Consider the following 22995-nt stretch of genomic DNA (forward strand, 5'->3'; position numbering starts at 1 on the left):
ATGAAATGGAGGCTGATTCACTTTGGGATTTTTTGAAGAACTTCAGAATGGAGACTTTAGTGGTTGCCTTCATTTTCTGTTCACAGACCTCCTTGTAACATTTCAGGACATTCTCCATCTCCCTCCCCGCCTTGGAACTTCTCATGCACTCGGGATCATGTTCATCGCGAACGACTCGCTCAGAATGATGGAGCACGAAACACTCACACTGAATGACGGAGCACAAATGACTCGCTCTGAATAACGTGGCGCAGTCAAAGCAACCGCAGTGAGTGAACGATTCACTCAGATTGACGTAGTGTGGTTATTCTTTCTTTCTTTTTGGGGTTAAATTGTGATTTTAGAGCCGTGAGGCTCTATATATGCCACACACATAAATACCACAGATATTGATACTGGAGGCTTATATTGCTAGTGCCGTTTTTATAGTTTATTTAAAAAATGATCGACAGAACAAGGGGTGCTTCTGAGTCAGATGGCAAAACGCATCCAGCAGGCCTGACTATGTGATCCCTATGACACGGACACAATGCAGTTGACGCAATCTGGGTTCATTGTACTGAGGGCAGAGAGAGAGGGAAAGCATGAACAAAATCCTTGGGAACTTTACACCAGTCACACAACCCTGTGGGGTGACGCCCTATCCTGTGAAGATAGAGGTTGAGAGAACAATGCCTGCTTGGTTATTGTTGTTGTTGTTCAATTAAATCCATGCTGCAATGAAAATGTGATGTCAGAACATACCAGATTTTGCAGCAACTGCCAACAGTACATTCTGTTTGGGACAGGAACTGTACCGCCATCCACTCTGGGGCACTCAGCAAGCGATATAAGCACTCAAGCAAGCACTCCAATTGAATGGTTGGCAAGCAATAGCAATGTCCGAATGTCCAAAATATGTCTGAATTGGACAAATGAACACTTTTGTAGGAGTCGGAACTGCTGATACTTTCAAATCTGGAGCTTAAATTTTGTAATTATGCTTAGTTTAAGAGATTCTGTCGGTTAGTCATATGCGGAAATGAAATAAAGCAACGATTGCTAACGTCTCTGGGCGTGCATAAGCATTGCAATGTACCCAGCGATTCATAGCTATGATGAACAGGCATTCGATAATGAGTGAGGAAAGTGAAAAAAACTTTATCATTAAGAAATCGTTGTGGCCTGTTCCAAGTCAAGGCAAGGTTGCGCTGGTCAAAAAACATGGTGGCTTCAGACCCCAGCGAGGTAACCAAGGATATGCCTCAAAATCCCATATAGAGCGGAAACTGAGGATGAGCCTGAAAAAGGATATAATTTAATATGGCTGTTAATGACCTTCAAAAGGGATGTTTTAATGAACACAAACACCCAATTTTCATTCATGCACTTCTTTGGAGTTTTCTTAGTGTGCATGTAAAGTTTCAGGTTGCTGGATTTCATGGTTTTGGAGTTATGGAGGAGACACTCTGACACACACATGCTGACATTTATTTGTGTCGATAATTAGGTCGTGTGAGTCGATTGTGTTTCCAATTCGAGCATGTTTGAATGGGCCGAATAAAATGGCGAATTAGGACTCCCATCAAGTGCGAGAGAGGTGTCCGAGGGTGTCCAAGGATGCGCCTGATAAAGGATATCATCAAATAAGGCCGTTAATTATAGCTTCAAAAGGGATGTTTTAATTAACGCAAACACACAATTTTCAGTCATGCACTTCCTTTGTTGTTTTGTTTGAATGCATGCAAAGCTTCAGTTTGCTTGGTTTCATGGTTTTGGGGTTATGGAGGAAACACACTGATATTTATTCATTTATTATATTTGTCCATATATATTTATATCTTCTTCTTCTTCTTCTTCTTTCGGCTGCTCCCTTTCGGGGTCGCCACAGCGGATCATCAGTATTATCCGCATAGTGATTTGGCAGATGTTTTACGCCGGATGCCCTTCCTGACGCAACCCTGGTCGCCTCTTATGACACAGGGATACGGTACACCTATTTTAACCGGGGTATACACCGGCCCAGTATACTGGTACTCATTTCGCCGACCTCGGAAGGATGACAGGCTGAGTCAACCCCCTGGTGTATTAATTCAGTGGCCCAACGGGGCTTGAACTCACGATCTTTTGGATCCCAAGCCGCTGCCCTAACCACTGCGCCAACACCAGGTTACTTCCATATATATTTATATGTGTGTATATATATGTATATATATATATATATATATATATATATATATATATATATATATATATATATATATATATATATATATATATATATATATATATACTGTATATATATACATATACATACATACATACATATATATATATATATATATATATATATATATATATATATATATATATATATATATATATATATATATATATATATATATATATATATATATATATATATATATATATATATATATATATATATATATATATATATATATATATATATATATATATATATATATATATATATATATATATATATATATATATATATATATATATATATATATATATATATATATATATATATATATATATATATATATATATATATATACATATATATATATATATATATATATATATATATATATATATATATATATATATATATATATATATATATATATATACATATATATATATATATATATATATATATATATATATATATATATATATATATATATATATATATATATACATATATTTATATTTATATATATATATATATATATTTATATTTATATATATATATATATATATATCTATATATATTTATATATATTTATATTTATTTATATATATATATATATATATATTGTTGCGAATTCGCGCCCGCTGGCGTGTGGACGGCCACGTAACTCGGATCGCGGCACGTTGCCCACCGGACGGACAATTCAGTCGTGACCATCTCGGACCAACGCTGGGAGCTAGTCACGGTTGGGGTTTAACCTCACCACGATCGTGTCAATTGCCCACCCGCACAGGATAGGGTCGCTCGCCAAATTCGATCTACCTAAGTACCTGTGCGAATGGTCGACCGGGCGATCGCACCTCGCCGCAGGTCGACTCCTGATACGGGCCACTTGGCGGCCCATTCCGTGCTATTGGGATAACCGAGCGGTGTTATCGCCGACCTGGATGGTTCAGATAAATTACCGAGCATATTAAGCCCACTACGAACCTTTTACGTGAAGCAGGAGGAGGGTCAATAAAGAAAAGACGAAGCGAAACGGGAAAACAGTTCACACAATGCACATTTATTACGCGACACACGGAAAGCACACATATACAGCCAAACAGTCAAAATGCACATATAGCAGTTAAAACAAAAGAAACAATGACGCAGAGTTACTACCGAATATGCGTACACACGGCAACACTTATATAGTTATACTTTACAGACGGCGCCAACACACATTTACTCAAAAGCAAAGGAAAGAAGCCACCCTCAGAGACAAGGGGGCAGACGGGCCTGTAGGCCAATATGCACGCGTGAGCTGAAGGAGCGGCCAGGTCCGCGAGATCGGGGGGGGGAGGGGGTCCTACCCGCGTCCTCGTGACGCGTTGGTAGACGAGCCGCAGATGTGGCCGCGTGGTTGTGCCACGACTCCGTGCTCCTTGGCGGGTTTTGTTGGCACGACGTTTGGAGTGGGGTGGGAACGGGGCCCCCTTTTTGCACTATCTCAGCGCAGGGGAAAGGGGGAATTGTTGATGCACTGGGGGAGGAGAATGGCTAGCTGGCTTGGGTCCCGCGACGAGCGATCTCACACCGCGACCTCGTCGCCGACCGCCGTCCTTCTCGCCTCGGACCCGAGCTCCTTGGCCTCTTCCCGCAACTCTCCTCAGCCGACTGCAGAACCCAACTCAATGCCACACCGATGACTTCGCCTCACTCTGCCCTGCCGACACACACTGCTACAGCCACACTCTGCTACTGCCACACTCTGCTCTCCAACCAAAAACTGACTCTGCCCCGATTCGCCTTGCGCTCGCCGTTTTATAGGCCGGCAGGAGAAAACAATATGAAAATATCCGGATCAGGATGACCTCGGGGGCGGAGCCACGCTCGCCAATTGGATGAAGGAAAAGTGGGTGTGTACCTCCCCTGATCCTAGAATTTGCATATATCGATTTCACACAGACGTGCCAGGAGGCGGGGCCAACCGCTCCGCACTTGCTAATTGGACGGATCAGAAGTGGGCGTGTAGCGTTCTTGATCCGAATTTTCCCTCGGAAAGGCCGCTATCTGCGCTCGTGGCTCGGTGCGTATCGCTGAACGAGCCCAAGACAGCCCGACGCTCAGTGTTCACTGGTGGTGCGGGAATGGCCGTAGAAGGAGGGAGGTGAGGGTGGTGGAGGGTTTATCGGTGGTGGTTTGATGGTTATGGTGCCGTTTTGGAATGACGGTGATGCGATGTTTGCGGGATTGAGTTGTGAAGGTAAAAGTAGTGGCTGTTGGCGTTGTTGTTGTTGTCTGAGGGTTGGAACATGGTTGTAGTTGGTGACGATGGCTGGCGTGGTGGTTGTTGTGTGATGGCGGTTGAGACGTGGTTGGTTCAAAATAAAGATAGAACAGAAAAACGGATATCTCAAAGCGTCGCAGCCCGAATGAATCACATAAATTCCCTCTAGACAACGGATTTGGGGCTAACTACACATGTACTTAGAGATATCTCACCTACGGGCCTTTCATGGTTTAATGCGAATTTCCACAGACGTAACAATATACACACATATATATATATATATATATATATATATATATATATATATATATATGTATTTATATACATATATACTGTATATATATATGTATATATGTATATATATATATATATATATATATATATATATATATATATATATATATATATATATATATATATATATATATATATATATATATATATATATATATATATATATATATATATATATATATATATATATATATATATATATATATATATATATATATATATATATATATATATATATATGTATATATAAATTTGCATATATATATATATATATATATATATATATATATATATATATATATATATATATATATATATATATATATATATATATATATATATATACAAACATTTTGCTGGCTTCACAGCCAGCTTCCTCAGGCACAGTAGACGATCTCCATTGTGACTGATGAACCTGGCTGTGAATCTGGTGAAACGATGCCTGAGACTGGGTCTGCTCTCGCTTTTTTGCTCAAGTTGGTGGAGTCGATTTAGTTTTTTACTTTTAGTTGGAAGCGCCTTCTTCATGTATGTGTGTGTGTGTGTGTGTGTATATATATATATATATATATATATATATATATATATATATATATATATATATATATATATATATATATATATATATATATATATATATATATATATATATATATATATATATATATATATATATATATATATATATATATGTATATATATATATATATATATATATATATATATATATATATATATATATATATATATGTATATATATATATATATATATATATATATATATATATATATATATATATATATATATATATATATATATATATGCACATACATACAGTCATACATATACAATATACTCTGATCATTCCTCTCACAATGGCGTGCTGGCTTTTTTCGGCTATGAAGGGTGTGGCCGCGTGGTGAAGAGTTTCCACTGAAGGAAGGTTTACAATGATCTTGCAATAACAATTACACTTTCTTTTCTGTTCTGTTCTTGTTTTGTTAAAAAAAACAAAGCTGGTTATTTTCCATTTTTGCATTTCGGACTGAAAAATGTTTTAAAATATAATTTTGTATTGTGATCTTAGGTTTATGGAAGATGTGGAACATAAACGCATGCAGGACAAACACATATGTATACAGTACATGAGGTAATATTTGGGGAATTACAAAGACGTTCGTAGACAATGGAAAAACAAATATAATTTGGGATATTAACTTTAGTTCCACACATAAGCTGGGGGGTTCAAATGGAAATACGAAACAGGCAAACACGGAAGGACATGAGACATTCACGAAAGTAATATAACCTAGTCCTTTCACCTTTGGTGGCAGAGGTAGCAATTGCAAAGTCGGAAGCAGATAAAAAAAAAGCTTTTGCGATTACAGAAAAGCAGAAGTCACAAAAATGTAATTTTTTTTTTCAAATTAACATGAAATTTACCATAAGTTCCATGGATAGAGATAAATACACTTAACTGGGTAAAATAAGACAATGTCATCGAGATATGTTATGTAGTTGTTTGAATTTTTGGAGAAATATAAATGGAAAGAAAGATACACTTACAGACAAAGAGTGAAAGTAGAATGGATGTGTTTGACCTTGGCTGCTTGTTTGATCTACATTGCCCATTGTTGACCTTACAAATAGCTGGGAGCCATGATCAGTAAGCACGTATATGCCAACATTCCGGACCACACAGGACTGTGACAACATGTGGCTCAGTTAGATCAACACCAACCGTCGTTTCGGGACCAGGCCTAGGGGTGACACACTTCAGCCCCTGCAGTACATGAATCGATCCGTCTATTCGATTTCGTAATCCCAACAGGTGGATGGCTATTCACATATCATACAATCTACCGCAGTTAGTATTTTTAGCCCTATGCTGGTGCGCTGTTCCTGCCATTGTGTAGTAACGCATTGTTTACCAAATAAGTTTGCAGAGAAAAGAAAACAACCGCCTGATTATTTTCAATGGAATTGCACTGGAGTACGAAGCAGGGACCTCAATTTGATTAATCCCGAGAGTATAGAGAAAGGCTTTGTGTCACGAATGCCTGGCTACAAGCTCCAAATCAACCGAAGGACGTATACGGTATCACAATCATGAGAGAGTCCAATTAAGAAACTGAACGAAATGAAAAGCATTTCATCGATGTTCATGTCTGTTTACATCATGATTTGCAAAACAATTATTTTTTTTAAAGAGATCCATCTCAACTGAAATCAAACTATTATTTTCACCCTTGCGTGTTTGAAAAATGTCTGTGAATAGCTTCACCTGTCCTGTTGATCAGATCCCGTCTCCAGGTGTTTATACAGCTTTGTTTTAGTCTGATATCAACTTTTGCTGAGATTATCTCCAAAAGGATCAAGTCCAAATCTAGCTTTTTAAGAGCAGCTTTCATAACTGGACCACATTTGCCCACTCTTTGCTGTGCATGGACCAAATGCATTTTATAAAATAGCAATGTGAATCGACCAATCATATTTCCTGGCACTCCACTGCAAATGGAACAATAACATCTACTGTCGCTCTCTTTAAACGAACCAATTGCATTTTTGCCACTATGCTTCTTCCTCTTCTTCCTTTTCTCGTTGATACAAGGCTTGGCAAGTGGATCCATCATTTCTGGTGGTGTCACTTTGCCACTGATGTTGCTCTGTTCTGCAAATTAACCAATTGTGCTTCCTGGAATTCCACTGGAAAAATAACAATATTTCCTGCCATCGTATGGTAAATAGGTGACATATTTCTTGGCACTTGGCTGAAAATTTCAAGGGTATATTCTCATGCGAAGATTGTGAAATTTGGTGCACTTCAAAATGCGGTTGCGATAATTTAATTATTGTTTAAATGAAATACGTTGAGAACTCCATAATATCGTCTATTCTGAAAAAAGTTATTTTAATAACCATGAGACATGATATCAGTGGTGGACAAAATTGGAAAAGAGAGAGAGAGAGAGAGAGAGAGAGAGAGAGAGAGAGAGAGAGAGAGAGAGAGAGAGAGAGAGAGAGAGAGAGAGAGAGAGAGAGAGAGAGAGAGAGAGAGAGAGAGAGAGAGAGAGATAGAGAGAGAGAGAGAGAGAGAGAGAGAGAATTAAATCAGCACTGCTGATTGATGACCAGAACATCTTAAGCTGATCAAGATGGTAGCGGCTCTGCTAGGCGGGCAGTGGTTCAGAATCGAGGTCCGACGAGGTAGTCTGAAGGTGGGATCAATGTTGGGGAGAGGAATCGAATTGATGGAGATGTTGCAGAGGAGGTTAGAAGTGTTGTGTGTGCAGGAGACCAGACGGAAAGGGCACAGAGTGAGGAGGTTGGTAAGAGGGTACCAGCGGTTGCACATGAGAGGGGATGGAAGGAGTAACGGCACAGGAAAAATAGCATCGGAAGAGATCAGCAAGGATGTGGTCAGAGTGCAAAGACAGGAGGGATGGATAGTTATGGCATGCTTGGCAATATAGTGTGTGTTGTATCCATATGGGCAACAAATGGGAAGGACTGAGGCAGAGAAGCAGGAGTTTATGGATCCACTGGAGAGGATTATGGAGATGGTTGAGCTAGCGGTTATGCGGTGCATTGCAGGGGACATCAACACACATGTGGGAGTAGCAGAACGTGGTGGAGAGGAATGTGTTGGTAAATTTGGTTGGGGACGAGGAATAGAGATGGTCGAGAGCTGGTGGAGCTGGTGAAGCTGGTGGCAAGGAGTGGGATGGGTGAATGGCTATAGCTGGTTCATTCTTTCAGAAGCGGGACAGTCACAAAATTACTCACATGAGTGAACAGCATAGAATGGAGTTGTATTTGTTGGTAGTGAGGAAGCAACAGTTGTGGAGGATCAAGGACTGTAAGGCAGTGGTTGTACACATGAAGAAAAAGAGGCAAGTTAAGAGCATGGTTCAGAAGATGATAAGGTGGGGGAAATGCAAGGACAATGTTACCGTAGAGTAGAAGGAAAGAATGAGGGCCAGGCATAAGGAACTTAGCGAAGAAGCTGAAGGTTTGGAGAAGTGAAAGAAGTACAGAGAGGTGTTTAGGTGAATTGCAGAAGTTATGTGTGGAAGGACATCAGGAAAGGGTGCATCATCTCGGAAAGGAAACCAGGTGTGGTGGATGGAGGAAGTGGCAAAGGTAGTTGGAGAAAATTCAGAGGTTTGGAAGACGATAGAGAAGATCAAGAATATATGGATGGATGTAGGGTTGCTGCACATGTTTGATAAAAAAAGAAAGTAGCAAGGAGCTGTGGATAAGGTGAGGAATGATATGAAAGAGAAGGTGTAAAAGTTAGAAGAGGATGGTGGGAGGAAGATGATCTATGAACAAAACAAACAATCGGAAATGAAATTTTGCAAATAAGTTGAATTGAAATAAAAAAACAATATTCATCAAGTTTAAAGGCAAGAAAAACCTAAAATTTACCAGAGTGGAAATGAGTTTGGGAAACCCAGTCTTTTTCATTCATATAGTCTTTCGTGTTCACTTCCACATTTTCCTCTAAGTTTGTGCAAAAATGCGAGAAAGACATCCATGAATCCTTTCCCAAATAGCATTGTACATCATGGGACACATGTCTCTTCACCATTCGAGAAAACAATGTCAGTCGTGGATCCCTGTTCCCTACTTAAGCACACATCCGTGTTTTGCCACTTAAAGGGGTGGGAAACACGAGTCACATGAGTGGTGATGGAGCACCAGCAACCAATTTCTTCATTTAACTCCTGGATCCTGTTGTCATGTACAGTCTACAAATGTCACATTAATCTTGTGACATTTGCAGAGAATATGCACGCGAAACATGCCTTGAGTTGTCTTCATAGATACATGTCTTTTACCTATTTGCTATCAGGTTGATAGGACTTACTTAGTCAGTGGAGGAAATGAGCCCAGACTAGATTCAAAGGAATTTCTTTTTAACCTCTGAATTATCGTGTCAGTTCAAAACCAGCCTTTTTTGTGAATAATTATGATAATTCAATCTACTATTACTACTACCACCATGACTACTACAACAGCCTTCGTATTTCTTCCAGGATGCTCCAGGAAGTAAGGAACTCCTTGCCTCATGATTGCCTTATTTGGAGAATCCTTCTGGTGGTTATAAACTTTTACAGGATATCCCCCGGCACTTCCATGGTTTTTATTATCAGCTGACCATGAGGTTATGATCTATCTCTGCCACGTCATGTGCATAACACCGGCAAGGTCCCTGCTGCATCTGGAGTGTCCTTCTGTGGGCTGACACAAATGGCGATTATACTTCCTCATCAGTCATTCACTCCATTTTATTGCATTGGCATGTCGTTAGACAATCCCTGAGGCGGATTTCTTCTATCCCCCTTGCATGTTCGACCACAGTGAGAGTCCTATCTTACACCAATACCCAGAATGGTGGGTGACCTGATTTATAGGATGCTTCATAGATCACTGAGTTCTGTGGCTCTATTGTTACATTTCACTTATTTTCCTGGTGGATGTTGTTTCTGTGGTGTATTGGGGACTATAATCTTTCATGCATGAATGCAATGCCCTCGCGTTCGACCAATTTTTTTGCTGGTTAAGAATCTTTTACTCCGTTTCTGATCGATAACATCAGCGCACAACATAGTTCTGCATGCCTGAAAGCTTTGTTATGCTCATAGATAATTTCAGAGTTTAAGGTGGCACAATACTCTGGGAATATTCAGAGATTCGTGGCAATTTGCTTACTTAATGATGCGCTTTGCCATATTTCTCCTCATAGCACTTTGCTTTTGTGAGTATGATCATTTATTTCCTCCTTGTATTTGTTTTCTGTGTTGTCCTCTTAATCTATATTGGTGATGGTATATCTCTTAAAATGCTCCACTTTTGTGCACTGCAATTCTGACTCAGACATGCTGTGGATGAGAAATATTTTTGAGTGATAATAAAGAGTTTCTGACTGCATGAGTCTTCTTCTGTCTTGAGCACAGACCTCTGCAATAATTTACCATCAAACAAAAGCACTATGACTGCTACTACTACTACTACTATGGCTTATTCAGATTCAGCTGTATGGAAGAGTTTCATCAGAAAGAGTTAAAGCGAAAGCCGGAATTGCTTCGTGGGGTAGGGGTGGGGGGGAAGGGGCAGAGAGCGGGAGTGAATAATCCCAACTTCACCAGAACACCCTTTTTATCTTGTGCAACACGAGCTTGGCTAATTCCAAAGTGCAAGAGAATACGATGTTACCTTGTGGAACACAGTGCATATAATTCCAATGTCCATGAGGATTAGGTTGGCAATCATTACACGAGCTTGATGGGCTGAATGATCTCTTTCTGTGTTTAACTTTCTTGGACGGGAAGTTATATATAATATAATATTGTGAACCATGGTGTCTGTCCATGATTCATGAACCATGGTGCAAGCATCTGTTACCTGTTTATGGTGGGTGATTTCCGCACAGTGCTTCAAAAGTTGCGCATGCAGGCAAACCTCAACATTCACTTTGGAAATGACGGGAGAACAGACATGAATAATGTTAATGCCAAATTGTATTTCATAAGCACGACATTCTACACTCTTTTGAGACAAATTGAACCTCCTCTGCCCGATGTTGCACCACCATTTTGCGTTGGGTGGTATAAGTAGCTCAGTGCTTTGGCCTCAAGTGAAACTAAAGGAGCCACACAACCATTTTTTAAAGTCCACAAAATATTTCAATTGATAGATTAACTTAACCTTTTCCGATCACTGTAGCCAGCTACTTTTGCTAGTACTGTATACAATAATACACAATGGAAGGCTCTTAATATTACTTATTAGCGGGGTATGCTTACACATTGTAAGCAATAACGAAACGTGCTTCCCCATTGCCTCGGGTCGCTCACTTGCATTATCTTTTTGATTTATTATTTTAACTATTTTTTTTTCATTTATTTATATTTTCATTTTCTGATGCTTTCCGACGGTTCTGTGATTATTTTTCCTGGTGTATCGGCTTCTGTGTCATCGATTTTGCAAAACAGATTGCAACCATATTTATATGTAAAATATATAAATGACCCTTGGAAATAAATTGCTACAGCAGTAACCTTTGTATATCGCTCTGAGAGAATTTATATAATCCACTCTACATTGTAGAATCAGCTGTTGATAATTTCTGATCTAATATACAAAACCTGTTTATAAAACCTGATGCAAGAACAATCTCACTGCAAATATAACCATGTGTATGTAAGACAAACCACAGATCATTCCCAACATTTCTGTCATAAGATCCTTTGCACGATGACCCTCGAGAGATGGAACCACCCGCACGCACAGTGCTGCATGACGATCCATCTGCTGAATTGGCTCTGATAAGTCTTTGGCAAAAACCTCGCCATTAGAAACAAGGAAATGACTTTTCCCACTTGTGATTCCTCTGCCAAATGGCAGTGATGATCCATCTGGAAGCCCTTAGATAGGGTAACCAAGCACACGTTCCCTGGAAAACAAACAACACGCTGTGGAGAAAAAGAGCAGAAATTCTCCAAAAAAAATAAAAATAAATTCTGAACCTGTATTAGGGCGAAGCCAGCGAGATTGAAGCTTTGTTCGCTCTGGGATTGTGAATTTTGACACGCTGCATGGAAATGATGTTTTTCGCTTGATGGAGAGAGAGAGCGGCTTTTCATGGAGATGAAATGCAATATTGAACTACAATTGCAAAAGCATACCAGTCTTATGGGGATGAATAATACAGGCAGAGATCCATTTCACTACAAATAGGGAAAGGCACCGTGAGTGTAAACAGTAATAAATCTGTTTTGCAAAAATATGTTCTGTTGGTTGTGTCCAAAATGACTAATCTGTTTGAATGTCCAAAAGTCGTAACGACTTGATTTATCTCCGATGGGAAATAAAATATACATTAAATACAGCTTTTCCATTGAAATTAGACACCACTAAAAATTAATACGCACTAAAAGTTTCTGTACTCCAACAGTTGAAATTTTAAATTAATACATTTTTCTTTGTATGAGGATAATATTCAAATGATTCACTTTCGCTTGGCTTGGTCCACGACTAATTTGATAACTCTACACTGTTAATCTTCAAACTACTAAGTCACCATTAAACACTGCTGCTTTTATCTTTGTGTTGCCTTTACAAAAGCGTTTTTAAATCGTCACATCTCCAACTGCTTCTTTCACATCATAATTAATTAATGGGTGCTGAGTTGCTAACCTTGTATCAAGGATTTTGAGATTATCTCATAATTGTATTAACCAGGGCTCAACAAAAATCTGATGAAAAGGTCCTGCCTTTTTGTTATTACCCAAAGCCATTAACATTTGCAATGATTAGTGAGAAGTGTCTTTCTAAAGCATTTTCTTATTGGATGGGTGCACAAACTTCAACCTTTTTGTATACAATATCTATGCTTATGGAAGGGTGAGCCAACAGAGGGCAAAGGGACAACATACTGAGAGGAGGACAGTGAGACTATAGATGGATGCCACAAGCAAGGAATGATTGGACAGCGAAGAGGAGAGGGAGCGGAGGAATTATAGAAATCTGCAGGTTGTGTTAGATAGAGTTAATGAGTGAAGAAAAGATCTCTAGTAGGGGTTGGGGAAAACATAAGATGGTGATGTACTGGCAGCTTAAAGTGCTGGAGGGAAGTGTGTGATTGAACTTCCTCTGGAAAGCACAGTTCCTCAAAAAGGATAAAATAACAACAACAAAAAAAAATTGGTGGATAACACTGGTCAACAACAAATTTGTTGTCTGCATTTTTTAAGCTGATTTAGGACGAATCTGATGCGCTGAATCCAAAACTCACATTAGTTTTGTTCAATCAGGTCAAGTTTTTGAGATATGGCCACATGTCGTTTTTTACATTTTTGTTCACATGTACGCATGTGTGGAGCATTTTAGAAGAAGTTGGTGGGGGTAAAATGTCATGTCAAATAATTGTTTTGATTGGAAATAATTATTTTAATGACAAGAAGTATTCAGGTACGATAGTTCTGGGTGATTATGTCGAAAAGGGATCAGTTTGAAGTCATAAAACCTCAAAATCTTCCAAAAATTGGTGAGGCAAAGCATAAAGTTCGTGGATCAAAACTAAAGCTGTTGGACTGGCCTGTGCGGGAGGAATTGGTGCCATGCAAAGAAAGGAACGTCATCAACGACCCTCTGGTGGACAGAGACAGAATACTCTTCCCACCGCTGCACATCAAGCTCGGCTTAATCAAGCAGTTCACCAAGGCTCTGGACAAAGATGGTGACTGCTTCACTTACTTGTGCCAGGCTTTTCCAGGATTGACCATGGAGAAGTTGAAAGCTGGCATCTTTGATGGTCCTCAGATCCGTCAGCTCATCAGAGATCCAGAGTTCAAAAACTCAATGAACGAAGTGGAACTGGAAGCGTGGAAGACATTTGTTTTGGTAGTGAAGAACTTTCTTGGCAACAATAAGGCCAGAAACTACGCAGAACTTGTCAACAACATGCTGACTGCTTTCAGAAACCTGGGCTGCAACATGAGCATCAATATGCACTACCTATTTTCACATATGAACCGGTTTCCTGAGAACTTGGGTTCAATGAGTGACGAGCAGGGGGAGAGATTCCATCAGGACATGAAGGAGATGGAGACCAGGTATCAGGGTCGCTGGGACGCAGTCATGATGGCTGACTACTGTTGGAATCTGAAGAGAGACCTCCCTGCCGCTGAACATTCCAGGAGTTCGAAGAAACGGAAGTTCAAGCCCTGAAGTTTGAACAGTGGTGACGCAACATGCAATTTACTTGTACTTACCTTTATCAATGCCCACCATTCAGATGACAGTAATCGATGTTTCTATCATGTAATCAATAAATGTTGTTGGCAAAACATTTTTTTTCTTAAAAACATGTTTAGGATGATATGTGTTGACAAAAATCAGCTGATAATGCCACAAAAATGTAATTGATTTTGTCACAAGATCTGATTTTTTTCAAATCAACTTAGCACAAAAACCTGACCTGATGGAGAGAAACGGATGCCATTTCCTGATTCAGCAGTGCCAGAATACCCTAATTCACTTGTAGAAATTTAGACAACATTCAGAAAGTAAAAAATTGTTGACCAGTGTAATAAGTATAAATTTGGGAAGTTTAATGAGAAGGAAGTCAATGGAAGAACACAGGCATTGTGGAGGATCTCAGGATGGCCAGAGTTCTGAGAGAGGGAAAAGGAGTCAGACCGGTGGAGAGGAGGTAAAAAAAAAACTGAGAGTCACAAACCAGTCTGTGATGTGAGAGCAACAGGCCTTGTCTCTTGAAACAAGGGTGAGTCCCCCTTCCTTTGGGGGAAGGAGTGCAATTGGAGTTATCCTAGTTATATAACCATGCATAATGGTAATGTGCATTATAAATGCACATTGCTCGTATGCATGTTTTTGCTTCATATGAGTAACCCAGGTTATTAGGAGTGATCGAGGCAGCAGTCTGTTGCTTCTCAACTGCCCAAATAAAGGGATGTGCTAGAATAATGGGTTGCACACTTGGACTCGTAGGGTGGGTACTCTGCTCTGATATTACTAATCCTAAATCATAAAAATAATAACATGACCCCCCCCCAAACCCCTCCTCTCCTGTCGCTCCCTTAGGAAGCGGGTGCTTCGGGTTCACATATGTGAAGTAAATAAACATATATGGCAAGTTAGAGGCACCGAAAAGTGGGTTAGTAGGAATCAAAAGCAGGTATTATTTTAATTATTTACTTTTACCAAACATGGTAAAGACGTTTTCCGAGATTGTCAATGACACAAAATACACAAGAATATTGACAGAGCTGTTTATTGACAAGTCATGACAAGGAGGTTCCAAGTGAGGCAACTTCAAACTCGATGATTGTGGCGACACGATATTAAATCTGCAATGATCGATGTAAGAATGTCCTTTCCCTTTTATGAGCTGGAGGAGGGAGCAGGGAGGGGAGGACAGAGAGTTGGGGTTCAGAGTGGGGGGGGGGGAGGGTGGCGAGAGTAGAGCAAAGATGGGACAGAGTTTGGAGGGGGAGTGGTTGAGGACTTTAGGTGGGGAGGGGGTGGGTTGATGAGTTGTGTTGGGGGTAGAGAGGGGGTTTTAAGGCAGGTAGTGGGGAGGGGATTTAAGCCTTTGGGTTGGGAAGGGTAGGTTGATGACTTGTGGTTTATGGGAGGGGGAATTGAGGACTTTGTCACATTTTATATTGCCCAGATGTTTTGCAGTACCTGCTCGTATGTATAGCAATATATTGTTATGGTTGTGAGGGTAGATGGAGGAATTTCATAGGAAAGTTAGGATTGAATGGAGTTGTATGGTCTGTGGGCGTGTAGGAGACATCTCGATGTAAATTTAGTCGGGAAGCTGTGAGCTTCAGTGTTATGTGGCACCACATGGGTGTGGATGCAGTGTTCCCATCGTGTAAGCCTTTTTGTCTGCTGGTTGCATCATTGGCTAGGGGCACAGCTATGCCACTGCTGCATTGCCTCTTTTACCAGAACACACGGGAGCTCATTTTGCCGACCTCAGAAGGATGACAGGCTGAGTCAACCCCCTGGTGCTAATTCAGCAGCCAGCAGGGTAAAACTCAGGACTATAGGATCCCAAGCCACCACCATAACTGCAAAGCCAACACCAGGCTTGGTGCAGTGTTAATTAGATAGGGATTAAGGCCAAGTTCCCCAGTATGTGATTGCTCCCTTGTAACTTTCCCCTATGTTTTTTGTATTACAAACCAGCAATTGACCATTACAACTGAGCTGCATGACCAAGAAGGAAGAAGCCCCACCTCCAAGGGTGACGGCAGGTGGTCATGCCCCTGAGGCTGATGATTGATGGGCGTGGCGTCAGAAGCGAGGAAAACGTACAGAGCAGGAAGAAGCCCACATTCCAGGGTTTCGTCTGAGCAAGCCACGTCCTGGAGGTGGAATGGTGGTTCGGTGTGACATCAAGAGAGATCAGGAGGAAGGCACGAGTGCGAAGTGAGGGGTGCACACAGTCGAGAGAGAACGAAGATTGGAGATGGCCTGTAAGAACAGGGCTTTACGGCTGGCTTTCCTTCGACGCATGAAGAAGACTGCACGGTTCTCGTATTCATGCTGAGGCAATTTAGCTCACGTGGTGAAGCAAGGCACTGGCCATCGACTCTTGGCTGGTCATATGAGATGGGCCTCTAAGCCTCATGTATGCCACCGAAGTGAACGGTGCCTATCTAAGCTGCATGGCGTCTCTGAGCCTTGGTGTTAAATACCACTCACGTATTGCCTGCCGTACGTTTGTCCCGCTGCGAGAGAGTGACTTGGTGCCATTTTGCACGCGTCTACACAGGCAGGATGAAGCGCCTCGATTCCAAGCTCCATAAAGACCATCTCTGGACTAAGCTAAGTGCCAGAATAAAGGGAGGATTTTTGTTTTATTTTTTGTTCCCCTTGTCCATGTTTGATTCTGTGTGTAGAGGCACCTCGATTTACAGTTTAGTTTACCTTACATATTATTATATTCTGATTATTGTCCTTTGGAAATATTTGTCTGTTTTCATTAAATTCCCACGTTTGTTTTAAGTTGCTGAGTCTGTGTATTTGTCATGGGGTTCGAGTGTAACCCCCCACTGCTGTGCCTCCATTGCTCCGCCATTGCACCCCACCCTCCCTCGTGCGTTACAATCTCTGATGATCAATGTGTCCGCTTCCTATTTATAGGAAGAACTGCTCGGCTATCCGGGATGGCAGTGTTAACCATCCGTCACCACAATTTGGGTCGGGGAGATTAACCTATATATTATGTATATATATACATATACAATATGTAGATATAAGGAACAAGATTTGGCCACATGCATTACTTGCCTCCGACCACAGTGGTAACAATTGTGATGAAAAGCTAAAGGTTCTGCCCAAAATGTTACTCCTCGGTAGTTCGTTGCATATCACTATGAGTAGAGAAGGCATTTTGGAGAAACATGGAGCACATGTGGATGTCGGATCAGAGTCAGCGAAATGTACCAATGAGTTTGTCTCTGATTCTTGAAAGAGCGAAGTCACTCTAGCATGACTAAAAACACTGTGAGGGGTGAGGCAGGTGAGGGAGTTGAGAGTGCAGAGAGTGATGATTTTAAGGCAAGCTCTGGCTTGTTCTGTAATTTCAAGCGGCGTGTAAATCTGCACATCTGAGTGACTGGTGAGACCACCAGTAAAAACGTGGCTGCTGCCAAGTAGTTTCCCCGAGATGCTCAAGGGGATGATCGAGGAGGGTGGCGATTCTACCAAACAGGTCATTAATGTTTATGAGACAAATTAGCTGGAGAGCGATAGAAGAAAGCTGCCGGTGCTACAGGGAGAGGTAAAAATCCAGAAAAATGCAAGCACATAAGAGTAGCATTGACAGCTTCTTCGAGTTTCAAACACCAGCAGAACCCAGGGCATCAACTCCAACTTTCTGCCACCAATGCTCTACACCTCTGAAGAGACGTCTTCAGATGACGAGGCAGACAGTCCTACCTCTTCCTCCCTGTATCCCCTCCACTCCACACTCGCATCTCTCCCCGCCCCGAAAAGCAATGTTGCTGCTACGTTTTGGCGAGTACCCATGTAACTTCATTTAATTGTCCATTAATGTATTTAATTTGTGTTCTTTATTGATTTGTTTAATATTTGTCTCCAATATGTATTTAAGTGAGATTAAAGTTATGTTAGGGTGACTGAAAATGTGCCCTGGGAATGCATCCCCCCATTATAACATTGTATCTTTGGGAATATCTATTAGCTTAACGTCGTTTTTCTTATTATCACACTTTCTGGGAATGCATCTACAACATTAAATGGAAGCTTTCCTTATGTGTAACAAGACGAGACCCAAGACACTGTTTTGGGGAAATTTAGCCTACAGTGGGAAAGGAGATGAGAGGATTCCATTTGTTGGCAATGCATTGAATGCATGTGCTGAGGAAGTAAGAAAGGCAGGTATGGGGACCTCATATAGATCAGACCGTGAGATTGGCAAACAGAGTAGTATGTCAGACTGTGTAAAATGCCTAAGATATGAACAAGAAGAGATTTATAACTTGGTATTTGAGATTTACATTTCTGACAATGACAAAGATGGGAGCAGTTGCGTGTCTGGAGTTGTATGACCAAAGTGGAATTCAAACCGATGCTCAAAGAACACACTTTAAAAAGAGGAATCTGTAATGAAGCCCATATAGAAAAGGAAAGATTTTACATCAGTTGTGATGATAGATTCTATGACTGCAGAAATTTGAAAGTCGGTGTACTGGTATATAGTTGATCAGATCTGGTTTTGTACCCTTTATGTGAATATGTGATGTTTCCTGCTTCCACACAGATAGTAGGAGGTGGCCTGAAAAGAAGGACAGGCTCAGGAGTGGAGAAAGAGCGGAGAACATGGGCACTGATGCCATTTGTGTCTATCTTCATTGTTGGGTTTATCTGGACAAGAGAAGGTGGAGAATTTCTCGACCTTCTCTGTTGAGAAAGATAAATTGTAGCAGACAATGGGTATGATAGGGAACAATATGGGTGGGTTGAGTACATGAGATTGAGAGGCCAATATAAATTTGGACGAAAATTGGTGGATGAGTTCAGTTGGTGACATGAACAAGTCGATTAATAGGTAAATAATTACAAAACGTAAACTATTCATACCATCAGAGGTTGCGGTCCACCAAGTGCCATTCTTGTTCCCCATGTTTTAAATAATTTTAAAAGATCCTTTGTTGCTCTCTCAGAAAGATCACGATTAAACTACAATCCACTTTGCCGTAAACTGGACCGTATCATTGTACAGCTTTTTATTGCTCAGAAGGGAGGACAAAAAAATGTTGTATCCATTATGTCAGCTCATTGTAGTGCACATAAGGTGGGCGGTATGGCAGAAAAGCCTTTGATTTGGTGAAACAATTCCCCTGTTTTGCAGAGTATTATTGGATACCTTTTTTAGGCCGATGGCAGGTTCAAGGCTGCCAAAGCAATCCCATGGCAAGGATTACGCTGGATGGTTTGCCCTTAGCTTCTCCGTGGTAGTCAGGGCAGGAATTTGTCATTTTCTCGAGGTGCCGGTGAGAGCTCACCTATTTTTCGCGATCTTGATACTGTGGGATCTTGACATAACAGCAGACAGGACTTCCAGTTTAATGTCCATCTGAAGGATGGTGCACACATTAATGCCTTGCCCTTGCCAGCGAAACATCACGATGACAGTTTATAGCTCAGCTGAGATTCGAAATTCCGTCCAGTGAATATTTTCAGACATACATTAAATCTGAAATCTGAAATCCAGGCTAATGGTTTGCATCATGTATGTGGATGAAGTGGTACTGGCAGTGACTACTTTTTTTTTTTAAAGACTGCGATTGACCTGCAAAATATACGAGTCATGGGTTTGCCTTCGGTGCTGGAAAGCATTTTCGTTATGTACCTGTTCATAACTTGGCGGAATGTTCAGGACTTGAGAAAGCATTGGCCATCCCTTCTCTTCACTCACTGTTCTTGTTTGTGTAACGAAGAAAGAAGACAGCATAGGAAGTCTGGACAACATTTTCAGACGTTAGTGATACTTTTATACATTTGGATAACGTCAATGACGAGTTTTTGACCACAGTGGGAAACTTTTACATGTTGATATATGACCATACTTGCAGCCTGGAGAGTGTATCAGAAAAGAAAGATCGCTTGAGGGACTTCCACATACCCAGGCTGCATTGTAACATCAGAAACTGATCTAACATCATGCACGGTATGAGTACATGTTCTCGGGACAGGCAATCATATGTATGTCGGCACTCCCAAGCCAAACAGACTGGGGATGTGGTTGAGAGATGAATTTGAAAAAAACCAAGCAATTCAGACACCCTTCAGGAAGTATCAAAATATGTTTTACTACCTGTTATAATGCCTCTGCAAGACTGTGTACCACAACATGGAAACCTCACAGGCTTGCAGTGCACAGCTCTGGTGCAATGTAGTTAATTTCACACAAACAGCCAGGAAATGAAATGTTCGAGGTGTCATTTCGTATGAGTATCGCATATGAGTTCAGAGGAATATTGAATTATTAAAAAAGTTAATGTACTACGTACTACTGCGTTTGCAAACTTTTGCAAAAATAATGGTGGTGGAAGGTGGTGCAGAAGAAAGTACATTTTGCGAATAACAAATCTCTTCCAAGAGCATTTTCCTATAAATTATACACTCACCTCTGAGCTGTGATGCATGGGTTTGAATCTCGGCCCAGCGACACACTATCATCCTTGTGACAATGCCCCCCCCCCCCCCGGATGGAAGTTAAACTGTGCCCGTTTTCCAGCATTAGTTGGTGGATGTTAAATATCCCAAGGTGGACTTCATGAAGAATAGGTAAGCTATCGCCGGAACCCTGAATACATTACAAATGCCTGCATACTCGGTTAAATATCCTGCGTCGGAGTCACGACTTGTCCAGGATTATAATGCTGTAGTAGCCAAGGAACTGCTTTGGCAGAACCGACATTCTGAATATGATGATTACTATAAATTATCTTAAATTACTTTGCTTTTTAATTATTTTTTCGACAACCATGCCAGTTCTCATACTTGTTGCACAAAATGTCCAACTCCTCTGATATTCCACCCTATAAGACTCGGTGGTATAATAGTTAGTGTCTTATTCTTCTTCTTCTTCTTCTTTCGGCTGCTCCCGTTAGGGGTCGCCACAGCGGATCATCCATATGATCCGCATAGTGATTTGGCACATGTTTTACACCGGATGCCCTTCCTGACGCAACCCTGGTCGCTGTATATAGTTAGTGTCTGCTCTGAATATGAGGTTAGTTAAAACCCTGGCCAAATCATACCAAAATGTTTTTTTAAATGGTATGTACTGCTTCCTTGCTTGACAATCAGCATTTAAAAGGATAAAGCATGGACAAAAAATGCTGGGAAGGTAATGGCAAACCACCCAGTATAACCCTTGCCAAGAAAGTGCTAAGGCAGAATGAACACTCTGTGCAGAGTATGGTACATCTTGGTACATCAGAATCAAATTGAAATACAGGATGTCCCTAAAAAAAAATGACATCATTTCGTAGTCTAATAACAGAGCTAATTCTTGCTCAAATTATCTCAAATTTTAACAAAATGTGTAAAAACTAAGTTGAATGTTTAATTCTTATCTCAATGAGAATCTACCAGGAAGATGGATTGGGCGTGCCAGTGATAATGACAATGTGCTGTTGAAATGGCCACCACGTTCACCTGACTTGACACCTTGTTATTTTTTTATACGGGGCTATGTGAAAGGACTGGTCTGTACCCCTCCTCTTCCTGCAAGCCTCGAGGAACTTAAGCAGAGAATCACTGAGGTGCTGGACAATGTTACGCAAGACATGCAACAGTGTGTTTGGCAGGAGCTGGACCACCGACTTGACGTGTGTCGTGCCACAGGCGGTGCGCATAGTGAACATTTGTGAAGTTTTGAGAAAACGGTTATAAAATCTACATCCCTCTGAATCTCTTGTTCGAATTTTGCTAAATAAATCTTTTATTGTTCAACATGAAGCCGATTTACTTTTGTTTGCCTGGGACATGTAGTTACTTAGATATTCAAGTTTCAAATGATGTCATTTTTTTTAGGGACACCCTGTACATTATTTGGACATTTTTCCCCCAAATGACCTGAAAAAGGCCAAATGTTTTCTGTGTAATCCTGTCGGCTGGGATTTAATTGTTTGGAAAGTTTCTTCACTTCTGTTTGTTTAATTATAAAAAATAACAATATTGATAACATTTATGGTATTTGTGACAGAATATTTTGTAGTGAAGGATGAGTCAGAAGGGGCTGCTCGGCCTTCACGATGTCGATGTCTTAACAGCGTAGAGGGTTTTCAATATGACTGTTGGAATGTTATCATTGTTCAGAAGGTTTCGGTTGTGCATTGCTAGAAATGTCAACAACATTTGCTCAATTTTCTTGTGGAGCACGTCACCACAATAATCTGACGCAACAATGCCCAACTTTCAAAACAGCTCCCAATTGGTCATTCGTTGCCAAAATTCCCAAACTCTGGATCAAAGTGACAAACAGTGCAAATGGCCATATTGGGCTATTAAGTTCCTTTCACAAAAACCTTTCAGAAGCAATTATGGAAGTAAGTACTTTACGCTGAAGCTCTACTCTGAAGGGAAGTTTGCTTTGTTGTGTTACAAATTGTGCTGATTGTGTAACTCGGATTTGCTTTG

At 40.5% G+C, this 22995-nt stretch overlaps 2 long non-coding RNA genes across 3 annotated transcripts in view; one reads left to right on the forward strand and one right to left on the reverse strand.

The window, feature by feature from the left end:
* LOC147028701 (uncharacterized) overlaps positions 1–6481 on the reverse strand; it is a 33731-nt gene extending 27250 nt beyond the window's left edge. Inside the window, exon 1 of the long non-coding RNA XR_015056937.1 lies at positions 6340–6481. This is a non-coding gene — a long non-coding RNA (uncharacterized LOC147028701). The remainder of the gene's footprint in view (positions 1–6339) is intronic.
* LOC147028700 (uncharacterized) overlaps positions 1–22995 on the forward strand; it is a 290211-nt gene that overhangs the window by 170811 nt on the left and 96405 nt on the right. The window lies entirely within an intron of this gene.

Source organism: Eptatretus burgeri, chromosome 4, assembly GCF_056783735.1.
Source record: "Eptatretus burgeri isolate ZD-2024b chromosome 4, Ebu_testis_v1, whole genome shotgun sequence".
Classification (NCBI taxonomy): domain Eukaryota; kingdom Metazoa; phylum Chordata; class Myxini; order Myxiniformes; family Myxinidae; genus Eptatretus; species Eptatretus burgeri.